We start from the raw sequence: 15,284 nt of genomic DNA, 5'->3' as shown, positions 1-15,284 counted from the left end.
CAACCCAGCAAAGCTACATAGCCACACGGCCATGGCAGAAAGAAATCCGTACAAAAATCACAATCCAAGCATCAAATTCAACCGAAAAGAGTGTGGTGATGCACCCCAACCTATGTGATCTCTGCAAAGGCAACCCATATGAACACAACAGTGCCAATCAACCCCAATATTGCATTATATCTCCAACCCATCATGCCAAACACCAACAAAACCCCAAAGCTTGAAAATTTAACCCGAAATATGAATTGGGTAAAGCTCACGTTTTGCTTGTCTTTGTTGATGAAAGAACATGAGAGACAATTAAGGTGGTAAATCTGTTGATGGTATTGTAGTTTGCTGGGTTGAGGATGGGTTTGAAGATGGTAAATCTATTGGTTTTGTTGAGGAAAGGGATAGAGAGAGAGGGGAAGAAAAGGTGTGGCTAAAAAACAATAAAAATTATGTTAAAAAATAATATTTTTTTAAAAAAAGTAAAGAATTGAATAGATAGTCTTATTGAAAAACTAGTAGTTAAAATACAAAAAAGTGAATTTTAAGTAGCTCAAATACCTATCGCTGCTGGAGATGCTCTTACTCCAACCGATACAGCAGTGTTGTATATAAATAATCAATTGAGATTCAAAACAATTCTAACTTAAACTCTATAACAGTAATACACGTTAAACTCAAGATGAAAACTAGAGTCCTATTGTGAGTATTCTACTTGATGTTTATCTTCCTTGTTTTTATCTTTAACTATATCTTCCTTGTATTTATCTTCAGCTATATCTTTCTTGTCTTTATCTTCAACTATATCTCTAGTTTGAATTGGTCTAACGTTGAGATTGGACTTGAATAGTGTAAACTTCTTGGAGACTAGAGGCTTAGTGAGAATGTGAGCCGCTTGATCCTTACCAGATATGAACTGGACATCTAGAATCTTGTCATCCACTTTATTACGTACAAAGTGGTAGTCAATGGCAATATGCTTTGTTCGTGCATGAAACATAGGATTGGAGGTAAGGTATGTTGTACCAATATTGTCACAATGTAGAATTGGAACACTAGATAGAGGAACCCCAAGTTCACCCAGGAGAGATTGAATCCAAGTTAGTTCGCCAGAGGCATTTGCTAGAGCTTTGTATTCGGATTCAGTACTGGATCTTGAGACAGTAGGTTGCTTTTCGGAGCTCCATGAGAGTAGATTGCTGCCAAGGAAGGTGCAATAACCAAACGTAAAGCGGCGGTCATTGGGGCATCCAGCCCAATTTGAATCAGAGAATGCAACTAGTTGACGTGATGATGACTTAGAGATGAAGAAAGTATGATCACTTGAGAACTTTAGATAATGCAGAATGTGTTTGACATCAACCCAATGTGGTTCTTGAGGATCTTCCATAAATTGGGAACTTTGTTAACTGAAAAGAAGAGATTTGGTCGTGTGATTGAGAGATATTGTAGAGATCCTACTGTGCTGTGGCAAAGTGTTGGATAAGTGATTGTATTACCTTCATACTTGCTCAATATGGATGATGAGGACATAGGAGAGGATATTGGCTTTGGTAGCATCATATTGGTCTTGGACACTAGGTCATGCATGTACCATTGTTGTGAGAGATGAAGACCATCAACTGTCCATGTGGCAACAACTCCTAAGAAGAAGTGTAGTTCTCCTAGGTCCTTGATTGCAAAGGAATTTTGGAGATGGCATCTTCATCAGAGCTGGTTTTGATTATGTCATCAACATATATTAGGACATAAATAATCACTCCATTTTTCCTGTAAAGAAACAAAGAGGAGTCAAATTTTGATGCTGTAAAATTAAGATCCAATAGCCGATTGCTGAGACGAGAGAACCAGGCCCTTGGGGCTTGATTGAGGCCGTAAAGAGCCTTGTGTAACTTGCACACAACATTAGGTAAGGTTGGATGAGTGTAACCCGGGGGCAGAGCCATGTATACATCTTCATTAATGAACATGGAGAAAGGCATTGCTAACGTCAATTGGGTGAACTTTCCAATTTTCCATGGTGGCAATGGCGAGAATAGTTCATATGGTGATAGGCTTCACAACAGGGCAATATGTTTCAGCATAATTGATACTTGGTTGTTGATGAAAGCCTTCAACAACAAATCTCACTTTATAACAGTTTATACTTCCATCTGCCTTTCTCTTGATCCAGTATACCCACTTGGAGCCAACAATGTTCATAGAAGAGGATGGGTTGATGACAAACCATGTGCCATTTTTGAGGAGGGCATCAAACTCTTCATTCATGGCCTGACGCCATTTAGAATCTTTGGATGCAGTCATGTAGCAAGTAGGTTCACTATCCTCGGATTGCAAGGAGGCATGAAGGGCCCGAGGAGTATATTTGATTCTTCCATCAATGAGTTGCCGTGGCTGGACAATACCATGTTGAGAAGGAGTTGTCATTCCATGTGTACGTAAGGAAGGCCTTGGTTCAGTGGAATCCATGGGGGAATTGGATGAGGGTTGCGAGGACATAACACTAGGATTGACATTGAAGGGGAAAACTCAGAGTCATGATTAGTGGTGGACTAGCTGGGAGGTGTAAGGAAAGGGGGAGAAGGGAGATGCAGCAAGGGTTGTGAGATTTTGAGGTGTGAATAGGCTGAGAAGGTAAGCTAAACATAGCTGGATTTGGTGGAAGGGTGGTAAGGGGAGTGGGAGGCTCTTGCTTGTATTTGGAGAAAGGAAAGGATGACTCATTGAACATAACATGACATGCAATGTAAATATTTCCAGTGGTAAGATGTAGGCATTTGTGACCTTGGTTCTCTTTGCTATAGCCAATAGAAACACAAGATTTGGAACGATGGTCGAGCTTATGGGTGTTGTAAGGTCTAAGGAAAGGCCAACATTCGCAACCAAAGGTTTTGAGGAATTTATAATTAGGGGTGAGATTGAAGAGGAGTTGAAAAAGGGATTTGTTGTGAGTGACCTTGGAAGGTAAGCGGTTGATGAGGTAAGTGGCTGCTTCAAACGCAAAATCCCACAGAGTTAGGGGGCTTTTGCCATGACAAGGAGGGTGAGGCCGGTTTCGACAATGTGTCTATGGCGACGCTCAATAGAACCCATTTGGTGGTGAGTGTGAGGACAGCTGGATCTATAGGTGATGCCCAATGATGGTAAGGAGGATTGGAGAGGGCAAAATTCCCCTCCATTGTCACTTTGGATAGATTGTATTTTATGGCCAAAATAGGTTTCAACCAGATTCTTAAAACGAAGAAATATAATAGGAACCTCATATTTGTGTGCTATAGGAAAGAGCCAGATATATTTTTGCAAAATCATCAACAATGAAAAAATAAAACTTCTTTTTATTCATTGAAAATAAAGGAGTAGGGCAACATACATCAAGAAAAAGTAATTATAAGGGGGTGCTTGACACAAACAAAGATTCTGGAAAATGAAGATGATGGCTCTTGCCTTGTTGACACGAAGAACAAATTGAAGCTTGACGAGATGATGAAGATACTAGAAGTTTATTTGAATGAAGAACACGATGAACAAAGGGAGGAGTTGGATGGCCTAGTCAACCGTGCCAATCATCCATGGGAACCTTCTCGCCAATATTGGCAATAGGTTTGTTGAAGGAGGGATGAGAGGGAGGCCATGGGTACAGACCGTTTTTGCTTAAGACTTGGAGCAGCAATTTTTGGGAGCGGAGGTCCTTAACAAAGAAAGAGTTAGGATGAAATTCAACAAATACACCATTGTCACGAGTAAATTTATTCATGCATATAAGATTTTTTCCTATTTGTGGAACATGAAGTAAAGATGAAAGACGAAAGTTATGATTAGAAGAAGGTAAAGTCGCAGTGTTAGTGTGTAGTATACGCAAACCTTGGTCATTTCCCACTTTGATTTGGTCTGGACCATCGTAGGCATCCGCACGTACATTCAAGTTTGCTAACTCATTGGTAACATGGTGATTGCAGCCAGTGTCATGATACCACTCATAATCAGGAGAATCTTTTGCAGTGACTAAGAAGGCAGCAACTTGAGGAGAATTCTGGGTAGAGGAGTGGTCTAGACGTTGCCAACTGTTTGGAGCAGTGTGTCCAATCTTGTGGCAGAGTTGACATGTCGGCCTAGAGGAATACATATAATCTGAAGAATATGATGGAGTGCTCGATTGCGACCATGGCCTCGATTGTTGTAGTAGTTGTGAATTCTAGATTTATTGAAGGTGCCACGGGGGGGGGGGGGGGGGAGGGGGGAGGGTGCTGAGAGGATGACAACCGTTGAGCACTGTTGGCTGTGGAGATTGAGAGATCAAGATGCAACTCATAGGATAGAAGAAAACCATACAAATCAGTCAAGGAAATCGGGTTAGATCGAGTTGTAATCAAAGTGACTAGGGGATCATAGTTAGCATTGAGTCCGTTAAGGATGTGGGAGACAACATTGGAATCCTCAAGAGGGTGGCCAATGGCTGCCAGTAGCTATGCAAAGCCTTGGGCTTTTTGAAAATAATTAGCAATAGGTTGAGAGCCTTTCTTCAAGGTGGTGAGTTGGTGTCGGACTTGCTTGAGCAGAGCTTGAGAATGAGACAAGAAAAATGTCTCTAAAGTAATCCATAGGGAACGAGAGGTTAAAATACCTATCATATGCGATAACAGCTCATCGAAGAGAGTGGAGATGAGGGCACTCATGAGGAGCTTGTCTTGGAGATGCCAAGTTTGAAAATCGGGATTGGGAACCATCATCCCATATGTAGAATCAACTGTAAGCTTCGGTGGCTCCAGATTTATGCCATAAACAAAACCAATAAGGTCGTGGCCTTCAAGGAAGTGAACAACAACAACTTTCCAAAGAGGATAGTTGTCACGGGTGAGTTTGAGGGTGATGTGATGAGAGACGTTGTGCAAGGGGTTATGAGTAGCAGCAGATGTCATTAGGAGGGTGATGGAGTCAGTGGTGGAGGTGGATGAAGAAGCAACAACCATGACAAGAGAAAAAAGGAACCAACATTAGTTGTGTATTGGCTCTGATACCATATGAGATTTACGTTTATGCAATGCTGCTTACTCCAACCGGTGCAGCAGTGTCGTATATATATAATCAATTGAGATACAAAACAATTCTAACTTAAACTCTATAACAGTAATACACGTTAAACTAAAGATGAGAACTAGAGTCCTATTGTGAGTATTCTACTTGATGTTTATCTTCCTTGTATTTATCTTCAACTATATCTTCCTTGTATTTATTTTGAGCTATATCTTCCTTGTCTTTCATCTTCAACTACATCTCTAGTTTGAATTGGTCTAATAATGCTCAACAAAGATAGTATCAGAAATACAATGGGGAACATCTTCAATAAGACCGTGTTCCATGCTAAGAGAAAAGGCTTCCTTCGCTAGACAATGGGATGCACTATTTAAATGTCTTCTGACATAATTAATCCTCCAATTTTGCTAGCCATTTAAAACCCCACGAGCCTCCTTGATAATATGTCCATAACGACTCTAGATTCTTCCGTCCTTTCACAATGCAAGCACCACTTGGAGGACATCACCCTCCCGAATCACCGACTAGAAACCTAACTCACGACAAAATTGTGCAGCCCTCAAAGCAGCCACAGCCTCCACAATATCAGGCTCAATGATATAGTCTTTTGGCGTTGATAGAGTTGCCAGCACCTCTCCCATACTATCTCTGACAATGACACCAATACCCATTTTTCTTATAGATTTATTCACCGTAACATCCCAATTGGCTTTAACATAGTCATCCTTTGGGGCTTCTCATCAGAGAACCTCTAAATTATCCTTCTTGATCACAGCATCTAGTTGAGAGTGAGCTTGTTGATAAGATTCCAAAGAGTCAGACACATTCTTAACCACAAAATTAAAAGGGCTAACCTTGTTCCCAAAAAATAAAAACGTTCCTCAGTAGCCATAAACTCCATGCTACCACTGCCACGAGCTCTATATCCTCTTTGTCCAAGTACCGGAGAAGCTCCTCAACGATGAAAACAAATTCCTCATGCACAATGCTCCTTTTTTGGATCTTACTACCACACATACTCCATATTGCTTTTCTAGTGGGACAACTTCACAAAACGTGCTGTGTGGTCTCTGACTCTGCTCCGCAAATGGGACATAAAGGATCCTCAGTAATTCTTCGTCGAAACAGGTTAGCTTTTGTGCCCAAGGCATTATGACACGCTCTCCACATAAAGACCTTCACGGCATTAGGCGTGTTCATCCGCCAAATTTGCTTCCAAATAATTCTATGTTGCCTTATGCATGAGCAGTCACCTCTATTAGAAGCTAGAATTGGTTTTTGAAGATGGTAGGCACTGCAAACTATGAACTCTCCATTAGTGGTGGTATTCCAAATTGGCATGTCACTATTATTGATGGAGCTAATCGGAATTTGGCATATTGCCTCAACTGTACCCACATCAAAAAGCTTTCGAAGCCGATCGGTCTTCAACCCATTAGAGTCCCAATCAATAAGATCTGCAACTCTAGCATCCTCACTTTGACCTCCCCTAGGGCATTGATTGTCAAGAACTGGACTACATGATAACCACTTATCCTTCTAAATACGTATTTCGCATATGTTCCCCACTTGCCATTGTAATCCCTCTAAGAGGAGATGCAAACCATATACTTCTCCAAACATAAGACAGTCAACGACCTAGTTTAGCATTGAGAATCATACCTTGTACGAAATACTTGGACCGAAGTATCTTAGCCAAGAGTGATTCAGGATTCTAAAGGATACACTAGCATTGTTTCGCTAATAAGGCCTTGTTGAAACTTTCCAAGTCACGAAAGCCATACCACCTTGGCTTTTGGCAAAACCCATCTTCTCCCATCATATCCAATAAATTTTCGAATCTTGCTCATAGTGACTCCACCAATATCTTTGTATCATACTATTTATCTCTTGGAATAGTGACTTCGGCAACAAAAAAATGCTCATAGTATAAGCATGAATAGATTGGGCGACTACTTTTAGTAGGATTCATTTCCTTGCTTGTGACAAAATTTATTCTTTCAATTGCATATTCGACTCCAAATTCTCTCTTTGATAAATGCAAAAGCCACTCTCCGCGAGCGCCTCACCATAGCTTGCAACCCCGGATATTTTTCAAGACAATTTGTTGCTTGGACTCTTGAAGCTAGTAAGATTTGACGTTTAATATCAGTCTTGGTATTGCGACTAAATAAGATGAAAGTTTTCTCTTTATTAAGTCTTTGTCTAGAAGCTTTCTCATATTTATCAAACACCTCTTGTAAACGGGTCCATTCCATACCGTTTGCCCTGCAAAAGAGTAGACTATCATTTGCAAAAAAAGTGATTAATCCTCACCCTTCCTCTGTGTTCTCTCTCCTTCTTTCAGTTGATTGCAACATAGCACTAAAAGCCTCCATACACATTATGAATAAAGAAGGGGATAAGGAGTGACCTTGACGAATGCCACAAGATGAAGTAATATGACCATGTGGACTTCCATTAAACATAATGGAATACGAGGCAAAGCTAATACATTTCTAAATTAATCAAATCCATCTATTCCTAAAGCCCATTCTATTCATTACCTCTTCTAAAAAACTCCACTCAACTCAATCATATGCCTTACTCATATTAAGCTTCAAACCAATGAAACCCTTTTTCCCTTTCATAGTAGTATTCATAGTGTGCAAAATCTCATAAGCTGCTAAAACATTATTAGAAATGTGTCTCCCCGCTACAAAAGCACTTTGGTTTGGTGAGATAATATGGGGAAGCACTTGTTTGAGTCTATTAGCAAGGACTTTGGCCAATAATTTATAGATCACATTATAAAGACTTATGGGTCTAAAATCAATAACCCAAGTGGATACTTTTTTCTTAGGAATGAGCACTATATTGGTATCATTGATACTTTCAAAAGATCTACTAGAATTTAAACAGAAGAGGACAATTTGGCATACCTCCTTTCCGATCACTAGCCAAAATTTGTAATAGAAGCACGGAGCAAAGCCATCCAGTCTGAGGGATTTATATGGCGCCATCTGTGAGATAGCAATGCATACTTCATCCTTAATAAATTCTAAGGCAAGTTGGTGATTCATATCACTTGTGAATTTTTCTTCTAGATCGGTGAGGCAATCATCCCCACTAGTCGGGCTTGAGGACAAAAAAAGAGCTTTGTAATTATCCAGGAAAGCATTGCTGACGTCCGATGGGCATGTACAACTAACCCCATCTGCATTGATGATCTCACCAATTCGATTGATTTTCCTTCATTGATTTGCATACATAAGAAAAAACTTTGTATCCCTATCGCCATTTTGCAACCAATGCACCTTCGCCCTCTGCTTCCATTTTAGGTCTTCTCTCTCAAGCATATCATCAATTGCCGCTTGATTAGACTTAATCTCTCTTACAGTGTCAGACGCTGCTCTCCCTTAAAGAACTTCATTCCTTTCAATTTTCTTTTTTTGACTACATAGCCTGTCTTCTTGGACCTCGCTATTTACTCCATCTAATAACTTGACGCTTGCATTGTTCGAGTTTACTCTGGAAAATATCTAGAGGGTACTCGTCAAACTCACCAACTTCCTAGGCTTCTTTAACTACTTTATAGCATGCGTCATTGACCAACCAACTTGCTTCAAATTTGAAATTCTCACTCGAACCTACAATCTCGACCCTCTGTTCACCATAAGCAATGGTCTGAGCTCCTAGCAACCAAAACAAAAATATCCACCTCCCTAAAAATATCACACCACTCCGAATTGGCCACCACACGATCAAGTCTTTTCTTGGTAAAATTATTATTCTCCATTATTGCACCACGTAAACTTGGACCCCACATATCCCATCATAGATCACTGAAGTTGCATTTCTCCAAAACTTCTCTAAATGCTTCCATCTATTTGTCAGGTCATAGAGCATCCCCATATTTTTCTGAAAGATTCGTAATTTCATTAAAATCCCCCACAAACTTCTAAGGCAATTTAGAGAAATTGTGTAGATGTTGTAGTAAATTCCATTATCCCCCTCTTCGAGTAGTTTCATGGTTACCATAAAACCCTATCAATTTCCATTGAACATCCCTTCCCAAGTCTTTTATAACAGCATTAATGTGTCGACTAGAGAAATTTTGAATCTTCAGATTAACATGGATCTTCCACAAGAGTGCTAGACCACCACAAACACACTATCAAAACCAAGTTTTCCACGTAGGTATTCTATTTTATTTCTCTGGAGTTTTATTTCCATGAGAAATAAAATGTTGGGCTTTTTCTCCCTCACCAACTGGCGAAGGTTTTGAATTGCCCGAGGGTTCCCAAACCCCTGACAGTTCCAACTCAATAGTTTCATAATGAACAGTGGGGCTGGACACCAACCTCTGCCACTCCACTTGACATCGATTCAAACACTCCTACCCTTATCTTCTTTCTCATCTTCTTAGTGCATTTATAAACCTCATCCTCCTCCATGGGATTAACCCTAGCAAGCCCATTGTCTGAAGAATCCAAATTGGCTTTTCTCCTTTGTTGGCCTTCATTCTTGGGATTATTTCCTCCCAAAACCAAACATTTACCTTTGTCATGTAAATGTAGTTGATGTAGATAGCAGGTTTACATGTTTACATGTTTATGAAACAGTTAAACAGCTGTGAATATATTGAATGTAAACTTGCCATGATTGCCATCTACCATGAATATAGTTGCCATTCATTGATATATTTAAACGAGCATATAACATATAACTTGTTTACTTGTTTATCTTTATTGATTATTTATCATGTAAATGGCTCATGAATTGCATTGAATATAGTTTATGGTATAAGTAATGAGATTATCACACAAAAGATCTTAAGCCATAAACATTGCAGTTTGTAATTTATTGTTCGCAATCGGTAATAGAATTGGGCATTTTATTTGCATAGACTATAACAAATCAATTATGATGATCTATCTTAATCATGTGAAATATTGACTTCGGATTGATATGTTGTTGCTAATACAATGCACCGAAAGGACCACGGAAGTTGTCATTCCTTCAAAACACTGTCCAAATAAATGATCATAACTCATAAACTTATTATGCCATTGTTTCTAAATCTTGAGAGTATTGTAAACTCATACGTAAAGTAGAGATCACTTGATGTATTTAGGAGTGAGACATTTACTATAATTAACATTCTCAATGTGTTGGATGATCACGTGTAGCATTGTGGGAACACCATTGTCAAGAAGGACTCCAATTCTAATTAAATAGTAACATGTGACAAGTTGTGAAATGACAAGTGTTAGAGGCCTATTTGAAGTTTTTTTTTTTTTTTTTTTTCTTCTTCTCCGAGTTGATATAAGTTGACTGTTATGAAAATTTTAATTACTTGCAAGTGCACGAATTATTTGCAATAAAGGGTTGCAAGTGTGAGGTCGATCCCACAGGGAATTGTGTTTATAAAAACAATTTATATCTAAATCAATTGAATCTTAACCTCGTTTCGAAAAAGGTTGGATTTTTGAATTAAAAGAAAACATAAATTAAACAAAGTAAAATAGTCAAAAGATAAAATACTAAGGTTTTGGAATCCACATTCACCAAATCATAGCAATATAATTCATGTTCATCAATATTATCCAAAGTTCTCACAATAAAATCTTAGGTATGTTTTACTTTCGCTTCAAAAAGTTAATCAAAACCATCCAATGTATCCATTCTTTACACAAATCACAAAAGAAATCCAATTTAAATCAAATAATCAAGTGTATCCGTAAATCACAAAAGATATCCAATTTAAATCAACACATCAATTGTATTCATAGAATAAATCACAAGGGATATCCAATTTTTAACAAAAACCCAAGCAATGAATTATGTGAAATTATCTCAAATCATCAAATGTATGTTTGAATCACAAGAATCATCTCAATAATTGATTTGAAGTAAAACATTTGAAATATTAAAACTCAATAAAATGTGATAGTATTAACTTACATGAAAACAATGTTGCTCTTCATTGGTGAGGCTTCATCGTCAACCTTAGTTGAGAATTTAGTTACACATGACTATGGAAAATAAATCCTAAACCTAAAGAAAAAAATAAGCTAAAAGGGAGAAAAGTTGTGTAATTTCGGACTTGGTCTCCATCCTCCTTTATAGGGGTTTCTAGGGTTTTAAACCCTAAAAATGGCGCAGGTCTCTGATAAGTGATCCGTCCGGACGGGACTGTTCATCGTCCGGACTCGTGTGCTTTGCCCGTGTGCACTCGAACACATTGCCAGTGCGCTCTAGTGCATTTGAGCCTAGGTTTTTCCTCTTGCGGCGCAACGCCCGCGCACTGCGCACTTGTCTTTGGGTATGGGTGCGCTCCTGGGCTCGAGCGCATGATCGTCTGGACGAGTGCTTGCTGGCTCTTGGTAGCTTTTCCTCCAAACTTTGCATTTTTCACCTTTTAAGCCGCAGTTTTCCTCTAGTAACCTACAAAACGCTAAAAACATAGAACTAATACAAAACATCAGATTAAGACACAGCTAAAGGATTAACAAATGTAAATTAAGGGACTGAAATTTGCAATATTTGGCACTCAACATTGACCACACTAGTAGGCTTCTATTGTTTTCTTTTGACATGTCCCACACAAGGGAAGGGGGGATTCAAACTAGTAACCTCCGCATCATGAGGCATGGTCTACAACAGATTGAGCTACCCCTTGGAGACGGTAGGCTTCTATTTAATTGGGTTGAAAGTTTTAAATTTAATTGTTAAAACATAGGATAGAGAGACAGCGCCTATAGGGGACTGAGCTTAGGATAAAACCCAAGCCCAAGATATACAGATATGCACTTGGGTTGGTGATAAATCCCTAACCCTAGTTGTGTATGACAAGGGGGTAGGAGCTGGGGCAGAACCAAGATTTTTGATTTGGGGTCACAAGCTTATATAAATACATAAATATACAGATACATATATTCTTTTTCTATATGTGTGTTTGTGCATATTTATGTAAAATAAAAACAGAGATCTCTTAAATTTAATTTTATATTGAATTGTATGCCATTACTGTATACACAAGTTTCATATCTATAGAATTATCTTAGAAGAGATCAAGAGAACTTTCCTTTTGAGTACATGAGTTTCTTATTTTGCTATAGCCATGTACAAAAAAAGAACATAGTTTTTCCTTCAAATTATGCTCAATGACGATTGCTAATGGAATAAAATTCATTCATTATCATATCTGAAGTGAAATTCTTAGCAATTTCTTTCTCAATATAAACAACCAAATGGTTGGCAAGAAACTAATCTTCCATTCTAGTACGTAATTTAGTCTTTTATATGTTTTATAGCAGAAAAAACTTGTTATGTAGTCGCAATAGAAATAGAGAAAGTCATCAAAAGGTGCTTCAACTTGTCAATCAAACTACCAAATGATAGATTTAATAGTAATGCCCTAGTGAAATCAATTTGTTAGGTTTTAGATTGGCCTAAATTTAATAACTGTTCTTGTATTATTTTTGTGTTTAAAACTCTAAGAGTTGTTTGGAGGGTGTTCCTAGTGTTGTTAGGGACTTCTGAGAAGTTCCCTAGTTTCCCATTAGAAGAGCCATGAGAATGAGGCTCGTAACGGGAATGAATAAAGAGCCTTTTTTTTTTTTTTTTTTTTTTTTTTTTTTTTTCCGTTAGAAGCCTATCATAACGAAACATGTAATGGGAGCAAATATTGGTCTCCCTATTTTCTCGTCAAGACGAGGATGTGACAAGAGCATTTTTGGACTCACTGGTTTCTCGTCAAGAACGTCGTCAGGACGAGGATGTGATGAGAGTAAGAACTGGACTTTCTATTTTTGCGTAAGGAATGGCGACACAATGAAAATGTCACGCGAGCATTTTTTGGACTCCCTAGTTTCTCGTCAAGAACAGCGTTAGAACGAGGATGTGACGAGAGCAAAATTTGTCTCTCTAGTTTCTTGTCAGGAACCCCGTTAGGACGGGACATTTAATGGGAGTAAAGTTGGATTCCCTGGTTTCCCGTGAGCTGGTTCGTCAAGACAGAAAGTGTGACGTAGCAGAGGCATTTTTCCTTTCCGTCAGAACGAGATCACTGTCTCGTTAAGACATGGGAATTTTAGATCTGCGAAATCTGTTCTTCCCGTCATAACAAGAAAATATCCCGTTATGACGTGAGGAAGGAATTGTTTCCTCTATAAATGGATTTTAGTCGCTGGTCACTCTTCAGACTTTGAGTTTTATTTTGAGAGCTCTCTCTTCTCTGAAGTCACCTTTTCTCCACTAGCACTGGGTCCTAGTGATATTGATTTTGAAGAGGGGACATGATATAGTTTGAAGTTGTCCTTTCTCCTGTTTGGCATCTTAGCCTTTGGCGTGTTGCCTTGCTTGCTTGATGATGACAAAGCTGAAATCTTTGGTTGGTGTTTGTTGAAGAAATCCACCGAAGGGTCAGTAAAGAAAGTCACTGCTTGAGGATGGTTATAATGGAGACAACCTAGGAGGTTTGTCGTTCTTACTAAGTTTAGAGATACTTAAGGGTGTGGGATTGTCTATTCTGTAATTGTGAATCTTCTTTTAGTGGTTTCCTGGGTTTGGCTGCCCTAGAGTGGTTTTTACCTTAAGGTGCTCAAGGGTTTTCCACTTCGTAAACAAACTCTATGTTGTGGTTGTGTTTGTTTACTTAAGTTAGGTTTTAGATTGGCCTAAATTCAATGATTGTTCTTGTAATCTTGTTTGTTTAAAACTTTAAGAGTGTGTTTGGGGGAGTCCTAGTGCTTTTAGGGTCTTTTGAGAGGTTCCTTATTTTCCCATCAGAAGTGCCGTCAGGATGAGGCTCGTAACGGGACTGATTAAAGAGTACCTTGGTTTCCCGTCAAAAGTACCGTCAAGATGAGGCTCGTAATGGGACTAATTAAAGAGTGCCCTAGTTTCACGTTAGAAGCCCTTTCAGAACGGAACATGTAACGGAAGAAAACTTTGGTCTCTCAGTTTTCTCGTCAGAAGGCTCATCAGAACGAATAAGTGACGAGGGCATTTCTGGATTCTCTGGTTTCTTGCCAAAAGCAGTGTCAAGACAGGGATGTGACAGGAGCATTTATGGACTCCCTTGTTTCTCATTAGGAAGAGGTAGTGATAGGAGCATTTCGCGTCAGGAATGGCATTAGGACGAGGATGTGACGGGGGCATTCTGGACTCCCTAATTTCCCGTCAGGAATTGCATTAGGATGCAGATGTGACGAGAGAAAAATTGGACCTCCTGGTTTCTCATTAGGAACCTCAGAACAAGGTCTTAAATCAGGCTTCTCACTTGTGTTATCGTCTCAATTCGAACCAAAGAAGGTTGAAGAAGCACAACAAGATGAAAGCTGGATTTAAGCTATGCACGAGGATTTGAATCAATTTACTAGAAATGATGTTTGGACCTTGGTTCCCAGACCTAGTGATCATAGGTACAAAATGGATCTTCAAGAACAATTCCAATGAACATGGCACTGTGATACGAAATAAGGCTAGATTGGTTGCTCAGAGGTACACTCAAATTGAAGGTATAGACTTTGATGAGACGTTTGCTCCAATTGCTAGACTTGAGTCTATTCGAATTCTTCTTGGAATAGTGTGCAATTTTGGTTTTAAATTGTATCAAATGGATGTTAAAAGTGCCTTTCTAAATGGGATTCTACAAGAAGAAGTCTATGTGGAACAGCCTAAACGGTTCAAGGATCACCATCACACTGATCATGTATACAAGCTGAAGAAAGCTTTATATGGGTTGAAACAAGCGCCAAGAGCATGGTATGAGAGACTCACAGCTTATCTTGTCTCACATGGGTTTACTCATGGAACCGTTGACTCTACTCCTTTCATTCAAAACAAAGGAAAAGATATGTTGATTGCTCAAATCTATGTCGATGACATAGTTTTTGGATCTACAGTTAACTCTCATTCACACTCTTTTACTGAGGAAATGAAGAAAATGTTTGAAATGAGCATGATTGGAGAGCTGTCTTATTTCCTTGGTTTGTAGGTTCAACTCTCTGGTTTCTCGTCAGGAATATCGTTAGAACAAGGATGTGATGAGAGCAAAATTTGTCTCCCTAGTTTCTCTCAAAAATCCCGTCAAGACAGGACATGTAAAGGGAACAAAGTTGGATTCCCTGGTTTCTCGTCAGCTGGTTCATCAAGATGGAAGAGGCATTTTGCCTTCCCGTCAAAACGAGATTGTTGTCTCATTAAGTCATGGGAATTTCAGATCTACGAAATCTGTTCTTCCCATCATAACGAGAAAGTGTCCCGTTATGACGTGT

Source organism: Corylus avellana, chromosome 11, assembly GCF_965113065.1.
Source record: "Corylus avellana chromosome 11, dhCorAvel1.hap1.2, whole genome shotgun sequence".
Lineage (NCBI taxonomy): Eukaryota > Viridiplantae > Streptophyta > Magnoliopsida > Fagales > Betulaceae > Corylus > Corylus avellana.
The sequence above is the reverse complement of the archived record's forward strand: the minus strand, read 5'-3'. Positions refer to the sequence as shown.